Raw genomic sequence first — 13,705 nt, 5'->3', positions numbered from 1 at the left:
TATATATATGTGTGTGTGTATATATATATATATATGTGTGTATATATATATATATATATATATGCATATATATGTTTATTCTTGATACTTTTAGCAAATGATAAAAGCAAAGGCCAAAAGGTTAAGGCAATAAAAGCAATCAAAACCAAACAAAACCAACAATTCACCAATAATTTACTATATTATGGGGACTCCAGAAGCAAAAGTTTCTGCCTCAAAAAAAAAATGATTTGGGAATTTTTTATCTGCATAATTTAAGGAAGTCTCATATAAAGAAAGCACAAGTTAGGTCAAATACAAAACAGAGAGCTTATATTCTGTAAATATAAATAACAGATCAGTTATCTCAAGTCAAATGACTGAAACTCTAGCTTCTCTGCAAAACTGGAAAATTGCAGGTCTAGATAAGCTCCTTAATTATTAGCTCAAATGCTTTACTGGCATATCAATTTCCGCCAAAACCCTTTACTAAACTTCCTCTCTGATGCAAATCTGATCCCATCTTTCTTAACAGAAGGCATCACATATTTATTATTTTAAAAATTGACCCTTCCAAATATAGTATAGTAATTTGTTTATTTACTTTATATGAGCATCACAGCTTATAACACAAAAATCTCTAACATTTATTAGGAAATATTTTTTTCCTGCGAATAAGAAGAGTATGCCAAAATGTCTAGAATTATAAGGAATAATATTTTATTAATAAGCCACCCAAAAGTGCTATGAATATTAACATTAACTTTGTTATTTCACATTTATGGTTTAGTGTGTATACTATTAGTTGGTTTGTGCTCAAAGAGCACCAAAATGACATCACTGTATCAGGGTTAAGGTACAGTAAGTTCAACTGTGACTGATCAGATCAATATGTAATTCAGAAGACTGCAAGTATGGACACAAATAGTCCATTAGAAGATTTGAACTAGATGTCTCTACTATACCTCTCATTTATTTTAACCCCTTCAATTCTGCTTTGCTCAGGAAGCACAACATTTTCCTGGATACAGACACACCATACTGGCCAGTTCTATGGCACTGTCATATATATATATATATCACAGCAAATTCCAAACTCTTTCAGAGAGACATTGAAAGTGTCCTTGTATCACTTCTTCTGCCCTTCCTGTGAGTGTTTGCTTTGTATACTTCACCATAAAACAGTCTTTTGGAAAAATATGCATTTGGCATTCAAATGATATGGCAAAATTACAATAATCATGTGATGGAGAGAGCCATCTGCACCCAGAGATAGGACTGTGGGGACTGAGTGTGGACCACAGCATAGTATTTTCACCTTTTTTGTTGTTAATTGCTTTCATTTTTTTTCTCATTTTTTCCTTTTTGTTCTGATTTTTCTTGTGCAGCATGATAGTTGCAGAATTATGTATAGAAGAATTGCACATGTTTAACATATATTGGATTACTTGCCATCTAGGGGAAGAGGTGGGGGGAAAGGAGGGAGAAAATTTTGGAACCCAAGGTTTTGCAAGGGTGAGTGTTGAAAATTATCTATAAATTACTCATGCATATGTTTTGAAAATAAAAAGCTTTAAAACATTAAAAAAAATTATCAGATCAAGGAGAATGTGTTGCATATGCTACCAGCCCTTTTTATAATGGTAAGGAACTGGAAATTGAGTGGATGTCCATCAGTTGGGAAAGAATGAATAAGTTATGGTTTATGAATAATGGAATATTATTATTCTATAAGTAATGATGAGCAGGCTGATTTCAGAAAAGCCTGGAAAGACTAACATGAACTGATTCTAAATAAAGAGAGCAGAACTAAGAGAACAATATACACAGTAACAACATGATTAAGTGTGATGGACTTGATTCTTTTCAGCAATGAGGTGATTCAAGGCAATTCCAATACACTTGTGACAGAGTGCTATTTACCTCCAGAAACAGAACTATGGAGACTGAATATGAATCAAAGAATAGTATTTTCATCTTTTTGTTGTTGTTTGTTTGCTTGTTTTTTTCCCTTTTTCCTTTTTCCCTCTTTTGATTGGATTTTTTTTTGTACAGCTTGATGAATATGAAAATACTTTTAGAAGAACTGAACATATTTAACCTATATAAGATTGCTTACTGTAATGGAGGAGAGGGAGGAAAAATTTGGAACAAAAAGTTTTTCAAAGATTAATGTTGTAAAATATCTTTGTATATATTTGGAAAAATATTACTATTAAGAAAGTAAAAAAAGAGAAAATTATTTTGAAAATAAAAAGATTTAACAAAAAAAATGATATGGCAAGCCCACTGAAGTTTGCTCTCTATAGCAGAGTTTGAATGCTTAGCAATTTAATTCAAAACAAGGCCCTCTGTCTCCTATGCTCTATCTTGTCAAATGATTTTTAGAGTCATCCTAAGACATCTCAAATGAATGCAATGCTATCAGTGACCAAGAAAAAGTACCCCTTGTGATTATCAAAAAATAACTTTTTTTCCTTTATAAAGTTGGACAATAGAAGTATTCTTGAATTCAGTACCAGGCAAGTTGCCACAGAGAGGAGGCTAATGATATCCAAAACCTCTTTAGTTGGAAGTTCCATTATGAAGGGACTGATTTCAACTTGAGGTAACAATCAATAACTTTAGCCTTGGCTGATAATTGTCTGTTGAAAACACTACATAAGTAAATTTTCAGCCTATCTCTCCAGGATGTCCTTATTTATGTGATATAACTTATGTTATAGCCTTATCTCTCATGTCCTTATCACTAATCAGTGTGATTCTAGCAGCTAAGTACATTTGTACCACAGGTCTTTGGCCTATAAAGAGACTTCAGGGCATCATAAAAGTGTTTTGGATTGTTACTATCAGAATAAAAATGAATTTTATCTACCTTTTTACAGAACTAAGAATCCTGTATCTTTCAAAGTTTCACTTGTACATCACTTTGGATGAAGTTAAACACTGACTTCTTACAGACAGATGGACTATCTCGGTGATAAATTCTATGAAGTCCCCCCTTTTGTTGTTGTTGTTGTTGTTGTTGTTTAGCAGCTTTTGAATTTACCCATAATTTTCATAAACTAGTCTTCTGAACTAGTCAAGTGTTCTGGTCCAGATGAATAAATGTGATGCTGTACAACAAATCTCTGAATGCTTTCCGGATTCTTTTCTCCTCCATGATTACCAATTGCATAATGACTCAGCTTTCCCTCCAGAGAAGCAACAAAGTGTTCACCCATAAAAAAACTGCTCTGATTTGTTAATATTGTCTTCAGGTAGTCATCTTGCCTTGGGGTTACTGCTTTTGTTGAGGGCAAAAAAATTTAGCTGGAAGAGGATAAGTCTATAATTGGTACAACACTCTGTGCCACATATTGCCTTATCATTCTCACATTCTGTCTGTCTCTTTTCTTTACAATGCCATAGATCATTAAATGTCAATGTTTGCTATTAGAATGCATCCATAACATTTTGTTACATTTATGTAAACAGAAGCTAATATACAATAATTATATAGAAGTTATCAGAGAGTTTAACAAAAGCACATTTTGATATTAACCACAAAAACAACATAATGGTATCAAAAACAAGTAATATAAAACATGGCATCTTCCAGTAAGTCAAATTGTGTTTAAAATGTTTCTGTTTAGTCTTAAAACCATTATTACAAATAATGACAAAAAAACTAAGCCCATCTTCCAAGTCAGAAAGGAAATTTTATTTTTTTAAATCCGTGTTTTACATTGATAGCATCAACTTACATAGGCTCGGTTGCTAAATAGCTATTTCATCTTAAAGAAATATTCTCCATTGATAAACTTATATAAATATATAATTCTTGTATATTTGTATATAATTGTATAAATATAAAATTCTTAATGAGTGCCAGACTGAAAGCTTCATATTTGAATAGAGCAGTCAAATTCAACTAAAAGAAGAAAGGATGCTTACAAATACCTGGAACTTTTCTAGAGGTAAAATATATCAGGTATAAGAATATTAAATGGGAAGCTGAATGTAACAGACTGCCCACATCCTTAAATCCAAGCTTCATAAATAAGACACATTTAGAACACAACACCCATGCAGTATCAGTTTTACATATCTCTTTGACATTTTAAAATGAGGAATTTAGGTGTACAAATAACAAAACACAAGGTTCATTGCCCCAAGGTAGTTCTGGAGAAATTAATATTTCCTTTGCCAAAATGGAGAAAACTCTCAAAGCATATGAAGACAAGGCTTAAAATTTATAGAAATAGTTTAGAAACAAAACAAACTATATAATTTCACAAAGCAATATCAAAGTTTTTAATATTGGTATTAATATTATGATATTAAAGTATGGTAATAGATAAGTGCTCCTAGATTTGTATATAGCAGTCACTTAATAGATGCTAATTGACCGACTGACTGAAATGTAACCAAAGGAGGTTTTTTCCCAGTCAAAGATGCAGTTAAGAACAAAAAGTAGAATCAAAGATTCTTCTTGGTGGTGTCTATATGAAATCAAATACTATCAACAAAGATGTATGTCATCCATACTTATTAATAGAAGTAGAGGGCCTTATTATAGTAATTCCAAATCAGGTGGTTACCAGAAATTACAGAAAATTATAATCCTTAAGGAACACAGACTTATTGATTGGTGTAAATTATACATTGTATAAAAGTGTACAAGATATGACTGCGCATATTTGCAAAAATTATAAAATTTTAGCATCTTTTGGATAACTAAGAAGAAACTATAATGTGGTTAGAATTTTACACAAAAACCTAACTTTTTTTTAACTTAACAGCAACAAATCCCTACATTACACTAATAACCTGAAAATTCATCAAATTAATCAGGCTGGAACTGGGGCATTTTTTCAATAGCATATTATTTCTCCAAAAACATGTAGTAAAGATAATTTCCAATAGTCATTCTTATAAAACTTTGTGTTCTAAATCCCCACTTACACTCCCAACCTCTCTCTTCCCCAAGACAGCAAGCAATCTAACATAGCTTAAATATATGCAATCCTTTTAAACATATTTCAATATTTGTCATGTTGTACAAGAAAAATCAGATTTAAAGAGAAAAAATACAAGAAAGAAAAAACAAACTAACCAAAAGGTAAAAATATCATGCTTTCATCCACATTGTCTCCATAGAAATCTTTTGTGAGAGACATGACACTTTCCATCATAATACTTCCTTCAAGCCTGATTTAAGTCAGTATTGTTGAGAAGAGCCAAGTCTCTCACAGTCGATTATCACATAATTTGGTATTACTTTGTACAATGTTCTCCTGATTCTGTTCATATCATTTAGCTTCACTTTATGCAAGTCTTTCTAGGTTTTTTTCTGAAATCAGCCTGCTCATTATTACTTATAGAACAACAATATTATATTACCTTAATATATCACTACTTATTTAGCCATTCTCCAGCTGACGGGTATCCACTCAATTTTTAGTTCTTTGCCACTACAAAAAAGAACTGCTACAAACATTTTTGCACTATGGGTCTTTTTCCTTTTTCTTTCTTTCTTTCTTTCTTTTTTTTTTTTTTTTTTTTTTTTACTATTTTTTGTAATACAGACTCAGTAGTGAGACTGATAGATCAAAGGGTATGCACATTCTTTTTTAAGCCCTTTGGGCATGAGCTAGAAAATTTTTATAGACAGAATTTTAACTGACTGGTATAACTCATGTAGACATTTAAAGTGATCATAATGCACCAAATATTTATAATATCAAACTACTTTAGATGAAAAGTTTTCGAAAGTTAGAAGAACTAGTGGGAAAAAGTTTAATTGCATGGGAACAGAAAAAAAATGTGTCATTTTTATCTTCATATCTGCTATCTATTACTTTAAGGTCAAAAAGAAATTATTTTTCTTTTTCACTTTAGAGTTCTTTATGGCCTTGTCCCTTTCTTACTTTTCCATATTTCTTATACCTTTCTCCATCCCACATACTTGGCAGTTTAATACTGTACTCTTTGGTGTTTCTTAACAGGTCACTCCATCTCCTGACTCCACTTTTCCTCTCTGTCCTCTGGCTGGAATATTCTCTCTTTTCATCTCCAATTTCTGATTTTTCTGACTTCCTTCTACAGGATCTATATGGTAAGCAGTTATGTCCCACCAATAGAACTTAATGAATGGTGTCAGAACTAGGGAAGGCCAAAGGTGCCGGAAATTTGTATCTGGTGATCTATTCCCCCAAATCTCTCCCTCCTTCACTTAAATCAAAAGGTCAACCAATCCTAATGACTAATACCAACTCTTCAGGACTATCCATAGCCTAGGTCAATTTAGTGCTCAAGATACAGAAAAATGTTCATAGATCATCTAGAATCCAATTAAAAATAAGTTTACTTAATGATAAAAAGATTTTTAAAGATATAATCACAGAACCAGATATATGCTACTCCTTCCCTTTCCACATTTACTTTGATGATAAGACCCAGTTACTGCTTCCCAAGACATAGGCAATTCTGTCAAGTCTGAGGAACTCCAACTATTCATTGGAAAAGCCTTTTTTTTTTTTTTTTTTACCTCAAGAAGACAGAAAGCAAAAATAGCGATTTCAATCTTAATCCCCTGAAATAATTACATCTGAAGGACAGCCTCCTTGCCTCTTTAAAGAAAAAGCAAACCAGCCTAGGTAGATTCTTCCAACACAAAGAAGAAAAACAAAAGTTTAGCCAAGCTTTTCAAAATGTCAGCAGCCTTGGGGGAAGAGAGGGAATTTGAGTTACCATATTATTTGCTAGCATTTCTGCCACTTTTCAGCAAGACTAGCCACACTTTCCTCTCCACAAGGGTCTCTTTAAAGACAGGATGGTTTCTGGCCATGAAATATTGTAGGTGAGCAGATGGTGTTTCCTTAAATCAGAGCATTTGTTAAAGAGATTTGACAGATTCTTGTCAATAAAGGTAGAAAATTTAAAACATGTGACTTTTCTCTCTTTAGAAAAAAAGTAATAGCATATGTAGAAATATTTAAGCTTTAGCTTTTCCCCCAGAAATTGAGCATACTTTTCCTTAGAAAGCCCAAACTCCTTAAATTTCCCAATATTTAGTTTCCTTGCCATACTCAGAGCTCACTACCTGAACTTAGATTAAATGATTAATTAATTGGTTGATGATTAATAATAAGCCAATTTGGAGTAATTCCTTAACTAGGAAAAAAAAAAACACCTGATTTTAAATATTGAAGTTTATTCTTAATTGGATCATAGCATTTAATGCCTTTTTAAAGCATTTTTTTAGCTCATTTAATCCAACCCCCTCCTTTAGATGAGGAATTTTAAAAGGCCCAGAGAAATTGGAGTGGTAGCTTACCATTTAATAAAGCTTTACAATTTCCAAAGCATTTCCACATCTCTTAGCTCATATAGAAGTTCACAACGTCATTCATGTATCAGGAGCTCCATTTTATTGATGAATAAACTGAGGCAGAGAGAGTTTAAGTCACAAGGTCACCCAGCAAATAATAGTCAGGATTTGAACCCAGATCTTCAGACACCAAAGCCATTGCTCCTTTGATCATATCACAGATTATAAAAGATTCTCAAGTTTCTATTATGTAAAATGAGTCAGACACAAGTGAAAAACAGCAACAAAAAATGTGGAATAAAAATATTCACACTTCTTACCTCTCAAGATGGCTCTAAAAGAAAGTCTTTTGTGAACAATAAAATGTGCTAGGAATGTGTATTTGCTTAATCCTAACTAAGCTCTTGATGAGGGACATCATCTTATCTGGACTTTGCATCTCCTCCAGTACATATCATGGAGATATGTACTGGTATACAATAAATATTTCTTTTATTATGTTACTGTAATATTCTCTGATCCTATGATCTTTTGGATACAAAATTAAGAGAAGGGAAAAAAAAATAAAAGGAAGCAGAAAAAAATCCATTTTGGCCTGAATTATCTGAATTGATATCCCCTATGATTACCAATTCATCAGATAATTTGCAAGTCTCCTTTCCACTCCCTCAACCTTTTTAGTTGCCCCAGGGCCCTGGACATTCAGCCTGTCTGTCACCTAGGATCGCCAGTCCCTTATTAAAGGAAGGGTCCAGTCTGCATGGTAATCTCTCCACCTGGTAATTATCTAGCATGTAATAGAACTTGGGGATGGGGAGGAGGGAGAATGAGAAAGAGAAAAAAAAAAAAAAAAAAACAACAAACAAAGGTTAGTGGAGGTGGACAGAGGTGAAATAATTCCAATATCAGCATCCCATGGCTTATTCGGGCAAAATAAAAAGTCCTCATTACTAAATCACAAAGCAATTAAAAAATTAAAAATTTCATAAGACCCAACATAAAAGAAATACAAGTGTTTAGTGATGGATTATAAAGTGAAAGTGGGAGAGAGAGAGAGAAAAAAAAAAAAAAGGAAAAGCTCCCTTGTCTCAGGGGCTTCCCTCACAGCCTGTGATACTGATTTCTGTCCTCACCCTCACACAAGCCGAGAGAACTAATAAATTCCTGGCTCCCCTGCCTGGGAGCCAAGGCCGATTAATATCTGCCTACCTTGTTACCTAATTCATTATGGAATAGCAGTTAATTTGATTTGATATTATTTTAATAAAATTCTGTAATATATTAGATTGTTTCAGGCTATCAAAATAATTTTCCAATTATTACGGTTACTCAAGCAAGTCTTTTTTTTTCCCTTCATGAGCGGCAGTTGGTCTGACTCAGAATACATTAGCTCCTACAGCTTCATCCTGGCCAGAGGAACATGGAGTATATGCATGATTACACCAGAAATGTTACTGCCAGGAACATGTGCCGGTAGTTCAAGGCAAAGAGTCCACAGCCTGATGTGTAATTATGGCCCCATGACGTCAGGAGCATGGTGATAACCCCTTTCCATTTAGTGGATTAAATGGAAAACAATGTAAAATAAACAAACATTATAAACTCAGAGACTCATAGAGTCTCTCCTGGCTGGAGGAAGCCTTAGAGATTATCTGCTTCAACCCTTACCTGAAAAAAAAAATTAGTTTTGCTATCACTCCCCTCACAAGTGATCATTTCTGCTTGACCACCTTGAGCTCCATCCATTGTTGGATACTTTTTAATTTCAGGAACTTGTTTCCTTAAAATGAGATAAATTTGCTTCCCTTGTCCCTCCCACCTATTATTCTTAGTTCAGTCCTCCAGAATTAGAAATAATAAGTCTACACCAGGCACTTGTAACAATAACAATTAAGATGTCTTTAGCACTTGAAGGTTTATCAAGTTCTTCATAATGATCCTTTGAGGTAAGTAGTGCAAGTAGTATCCTCGCCGCTACTTTACACACATGGAAAATAAGAGTAAGGAAACTGATTCCATTCTCTTAGAATCAAAGTTGGAAGAATACTCGCTTGAGTCACATTAGCCTGCCCTGACTACCTGAAAAAGTATCAGTATTTGGAGCAAGAAGGAACTTTAGAGATTTTTTGTTTACTACTCCTTTACCATGTATTTATAAGGAAACTGAGACATTAAGATATTAAGTTGACCAAGTTCACACAGCATCATAGCCAAGATTTAAACCTACATCTCTTGACTCTGAACTCATTGTTCTTTCTATGTTACTACCGAGATACCACAACTTCCATCTCTAAATAGCTTTAACTTTGATAGAGATAGTGTTCTGAATAATAAATTCACAAGGCAAATATTATTATACCCATTTTGCAGAAGTGAAAACTGAAGCTCAACCAGATGGAATGACTTGTCCATGGACACTCATCAGGGCCTTTGAATTCAGGTCTCCTAACTCCAATCCAATACTTATGACAAGATATTCCCAAAAACTGAATTTCAAAAGTATGTTTTATGCCTGGAACTATGTGCAGTGTGGGTTTCAGGCATTATATGAAATAAAACTAAAAACTGTTCTAACTCTGCCGCAATTTACAATGTGGCACAATTATAAGTGCAATTGCATAATCTATTGGTATAAGGCTCCCTTAATGTGTAGAGATGAGTACTTTGCCCTGTGTGAAGGGTGCGGCCCAGTAGTTGAGAACAAGAAAGAGAAGGACTCTTCAGTGTTTGTCAAATCAGTTAGTCCATGTTCTGCATTGCTTTGAGTGCTTCTGGCTTTCATCTATGAAGGAAGATGAATGATTCCAATGTCACTTCAGGCTGCTGAAAGAACAGACTATGGGAAGATTTGGGAGGAATGTCCCTATTCCCAGTTTGCCACACTAAAGAATGAGGGTAACTTTCCCTGGGGTAAGGCCTAGGATTCTCTCCCTTGGTTGAGCTGTTTACCTCATTCCCAATGGGAGAGCTCTTTCACTCTTTATTGTCTGGTATATATTCTCCTGTGTATACCTTCTCTAATTTCTGTTTTGCTAACAATTTGGATAAATGGATTTTCTTGGCTAAGTGCTATGTGTATTTATTGTGGAACATGTTTATATGTGGAATGAAAGGGATCAGATCTTGGAGATGGAGCCTGAAGTCCTTCTTTCCTTCCCCATCAATGAAACCATGATCAATTTGAACCTGATAAAAATATTTAAGGGAGAAGATAAATATAATTTCAGCATGGTACTTCCTTTTTCTGAACAAAAAAGGATTATGCCGCAATATCCTTGCTTGTCTTCCTGGTGGGAATTAAAGTCTCCCTTGGAGAAGGGTGAGGGGAGAAGAGACTCAAGATATCTATTCTGCTTCCCTTCAAGCCTCAGATACCCCCATGTTACATACAGAGGTAGCAGTCTTTGCAAAAAGTGGGCTTTGTGATACTAAGAAGATGAAAACAATAATTATCATCATAAAGGATGTAATATTATTACAATAGAGAAACTTTCAGAGATAAAATATCTGTCCTTTTTTTCTCACTTCCTAGCCATTTCTAATACTGCTACCAGCATACTGACCATCATTCTCATCTCTCTACCCTCCTCTCTCTGACAGTCTTGGACTCACCCCCAAGTCACTGAAATTTTATTGGTGAGCTTTTGATTTTCCTTGATGGATCCCATTCTTCTATGTCACTTCTTAGACAGGCATCTACACACCATACTGCCTGTACATAGCCATTATCTTCCTCTGCCCCTAACTAGAACTTTGGACTCTGCCCTTGGTGCACTGGGTTCTGAGATGTGAGATCTTATTTCATCTTGCCCAGAACCAATCACTCATGCCAATACTTAGCCATATGCATCCATTTCCAGTTTCCTTTTATGTATTGTCTTATTCTATCAGAACATAAGGCAGAATTGAGGGCAGGAACTCCCTTGTATTTATATTAACATAGTGCATAACATAGTGACTAGAAAAAAGTAAGCATTTAATAAATGCCTTATGTATGTTTGTCTGTATGTGGTACATAGGCACATATCATTCTCTCTATCTATCCATGTACCTGAGAATTAAGCTGCTTTATTTGAGGAAGGATTGGGCTGGTAAGTTCCAACATACAGATGAGGAAAGTAAGGATTAATTTTGTGCAAGGTTACCCAGATCTGATATTATGCAGGAGATGAACCAGAATCTTCCTGGGCCTTCCTACCCATAGAAGTAAAGATATCCTGACTTCTCTCCCTTCTTGAGTTGGAATGATCCTGACATTCCAAATTCTTTACTGTCTTCTTGATTTTGTTGCTGATTTTTTTCTCCTATTTCCCCTCAATGAATTAGTTTTTTCTAATTTTCTTAGGAGGAAGGATTCTTAGCATGCCATCATAAGTGAGTCTGGAGGCATAACAAACAATATTTTTCGGCATCCAGAACTACATCAAGAAAGCAAACAATAGACATTTACTGAACTCCTACTACATACAAAGCACTATACTAGGTGCTAAATAAATACAAGTGATAAATATATTAGCAATAATAGCAAAGTTCATGATGTGTTCTGGTTTGTTTCAATTTAGTTTGATTTTGGTTTTTGCTGTGGGAAAGGATAAAATCAAATGTATATTAGTAATCTTGAATAAGTCTAGTTTAAGCATTGATAATTCAGAAATCAGCAAAGGTCACTGATCAGGGTTTGAATTATGTTTCATTGATTGTTTAGGACAGTGAAAATGTAATGTGTATTGTTAATCTGCATGATCAAACTTAAAAGTGAATTTTGTATAATTTCCCTTCCCAAAAGCCTATTGTTAAAAATTTGCCATCACATCACATGAAAGAATTATTGTTCTGTGGAGTGGGAAGAAGGCAGAATGAGGGAAAGTATAGACAATTATGGAAAATGTAAACAGACTAGAAATAATCCTTGTTTTCTTTTTCTTTCTTTCTTTCTTTCTTTTTTTTTTAACAAAGAAGAATATTCTTCAAACCAGGAAGAATAAAACCAAAAAAAAAGGGGGGGATGTGGTTAATATGTGCTAGAGGTAGGTCTGATTCAGGCCAACTAACATTTTTAATCACATTTACTCTGGTGATAAAGTGAGTAATTCTTAGGTCATTGAACAGTTAACAAAAGAAAGTTTATATATCTCCAACATAGAAAGAACAATCAATAATATGATAGAATTAGCTCAGTGATGGAAACAAGTCAAGACAGCAGAGACATTTGCTAAATCTGAAGAGTGCAACCTCATGTGGGTGGCTATGCTTTTAATTGACAAAGAAATCTTGTCAATAAAGTTAATGGCCACCAGGAAGCCATATCAAAGGAGGCACAACTTGAACTTTATCAATAAAGTCTCCTTTTTATCTCCTTTTAGGGAGAATTCCAACTTCTTCCATATGTAGTAGGGAGATCCCAATGATATTGGTCCAATAACAACAGGAAGACAAAACTTAAGGTAAGTAAGGGTGGATCACTACTTTTCAGGTAGTTTGTAGAGAGGATTCTTGTTCATGTATGAGTAGGCAAGGACAGGATTTAAGGTCTCTCCCTAATCTTGAGCCCTGTGAAAAGAGTAGGAAAACTTAGATACTTTTCATGAGTTCAAGATACCTAGCCTCCAAGCTAAGCCTGGATCTTACACATAACTTAATTCTGCATTTCTGTATTCATGTAATCTTGTCCAGGAAAATGATCTTGGGACTAGAAACAAAAATGGTCAATGGAGAAAAGAAACTCAAGATAACTTAGATGATCACAAGGGAGAACTTAATTATCTCTGATGAAATGGAGTCATGCTCCAGACAAATTAAGTCAATTCTATTGGTGTCTTCACAGAATCCCTCAGTCAATTTCAAGTCCAATATTTACTTGGACAAGAATTTACCCCTACCACATGTTAAAGAATTATTTATCCAATTTTGGCATGAAGGAGTAGCAGTGAGGAGGAATCCCCAACCTTCTGAAGTTGGTCCTTTTTACTCCTGCATAAATTTAATTTTGGGGAAGTTGTTTCATTGGGTATTTTTTTTTTTTATTCTTCCATCTATCTCTCAGCTCCTCCTTTTTTTTTTTTTTTTTTTTTTTTAGTTCTTCCTCGTAGGGACAAACAGAACAAATCCAATCCCTTTTCAAATAGTTGAAAGTCCTTCCAGTACTCTCATGCTCTCACTAAGTCCCAAGTTAAACAATCCCTGATCCTGCTAACAATTTTCATGTAATACAGGGGCCTGCTGGTAAATATTTAACATCCAGCCTTCTTGGGGGGAGAGATGTGATGTTTGTGTGGTATATTTTAGGCTGAATTAGAATTATCAACATTTCCTCACTTTCTTAAATCTAGATAATAACAGCAAAAATTAAGCACTGATTTTTAACATTTGTTGATCTCCATGGCATAAATGTTCAGAAGAGCAGACTCCAAA

This window comes from Sminthopsis crassicaudata, chromosome 2, assembly GCF_048593235.1.
Source record: "Sminthopsis crassicaudata isolate SCR6 chromosome 2, ASM4859323v1, whole genome shotgun sequence".
Classification (NCBI taxonomy): Eukaryota; Metazoa; Chordata; class Mammalia; order Dasyuromorphia; family Dasyuridae; genus Sminthopsis; species Sminthopsis crassicaudata.
Note: the sequence above shows the minus strand (reverse complement) of the source record.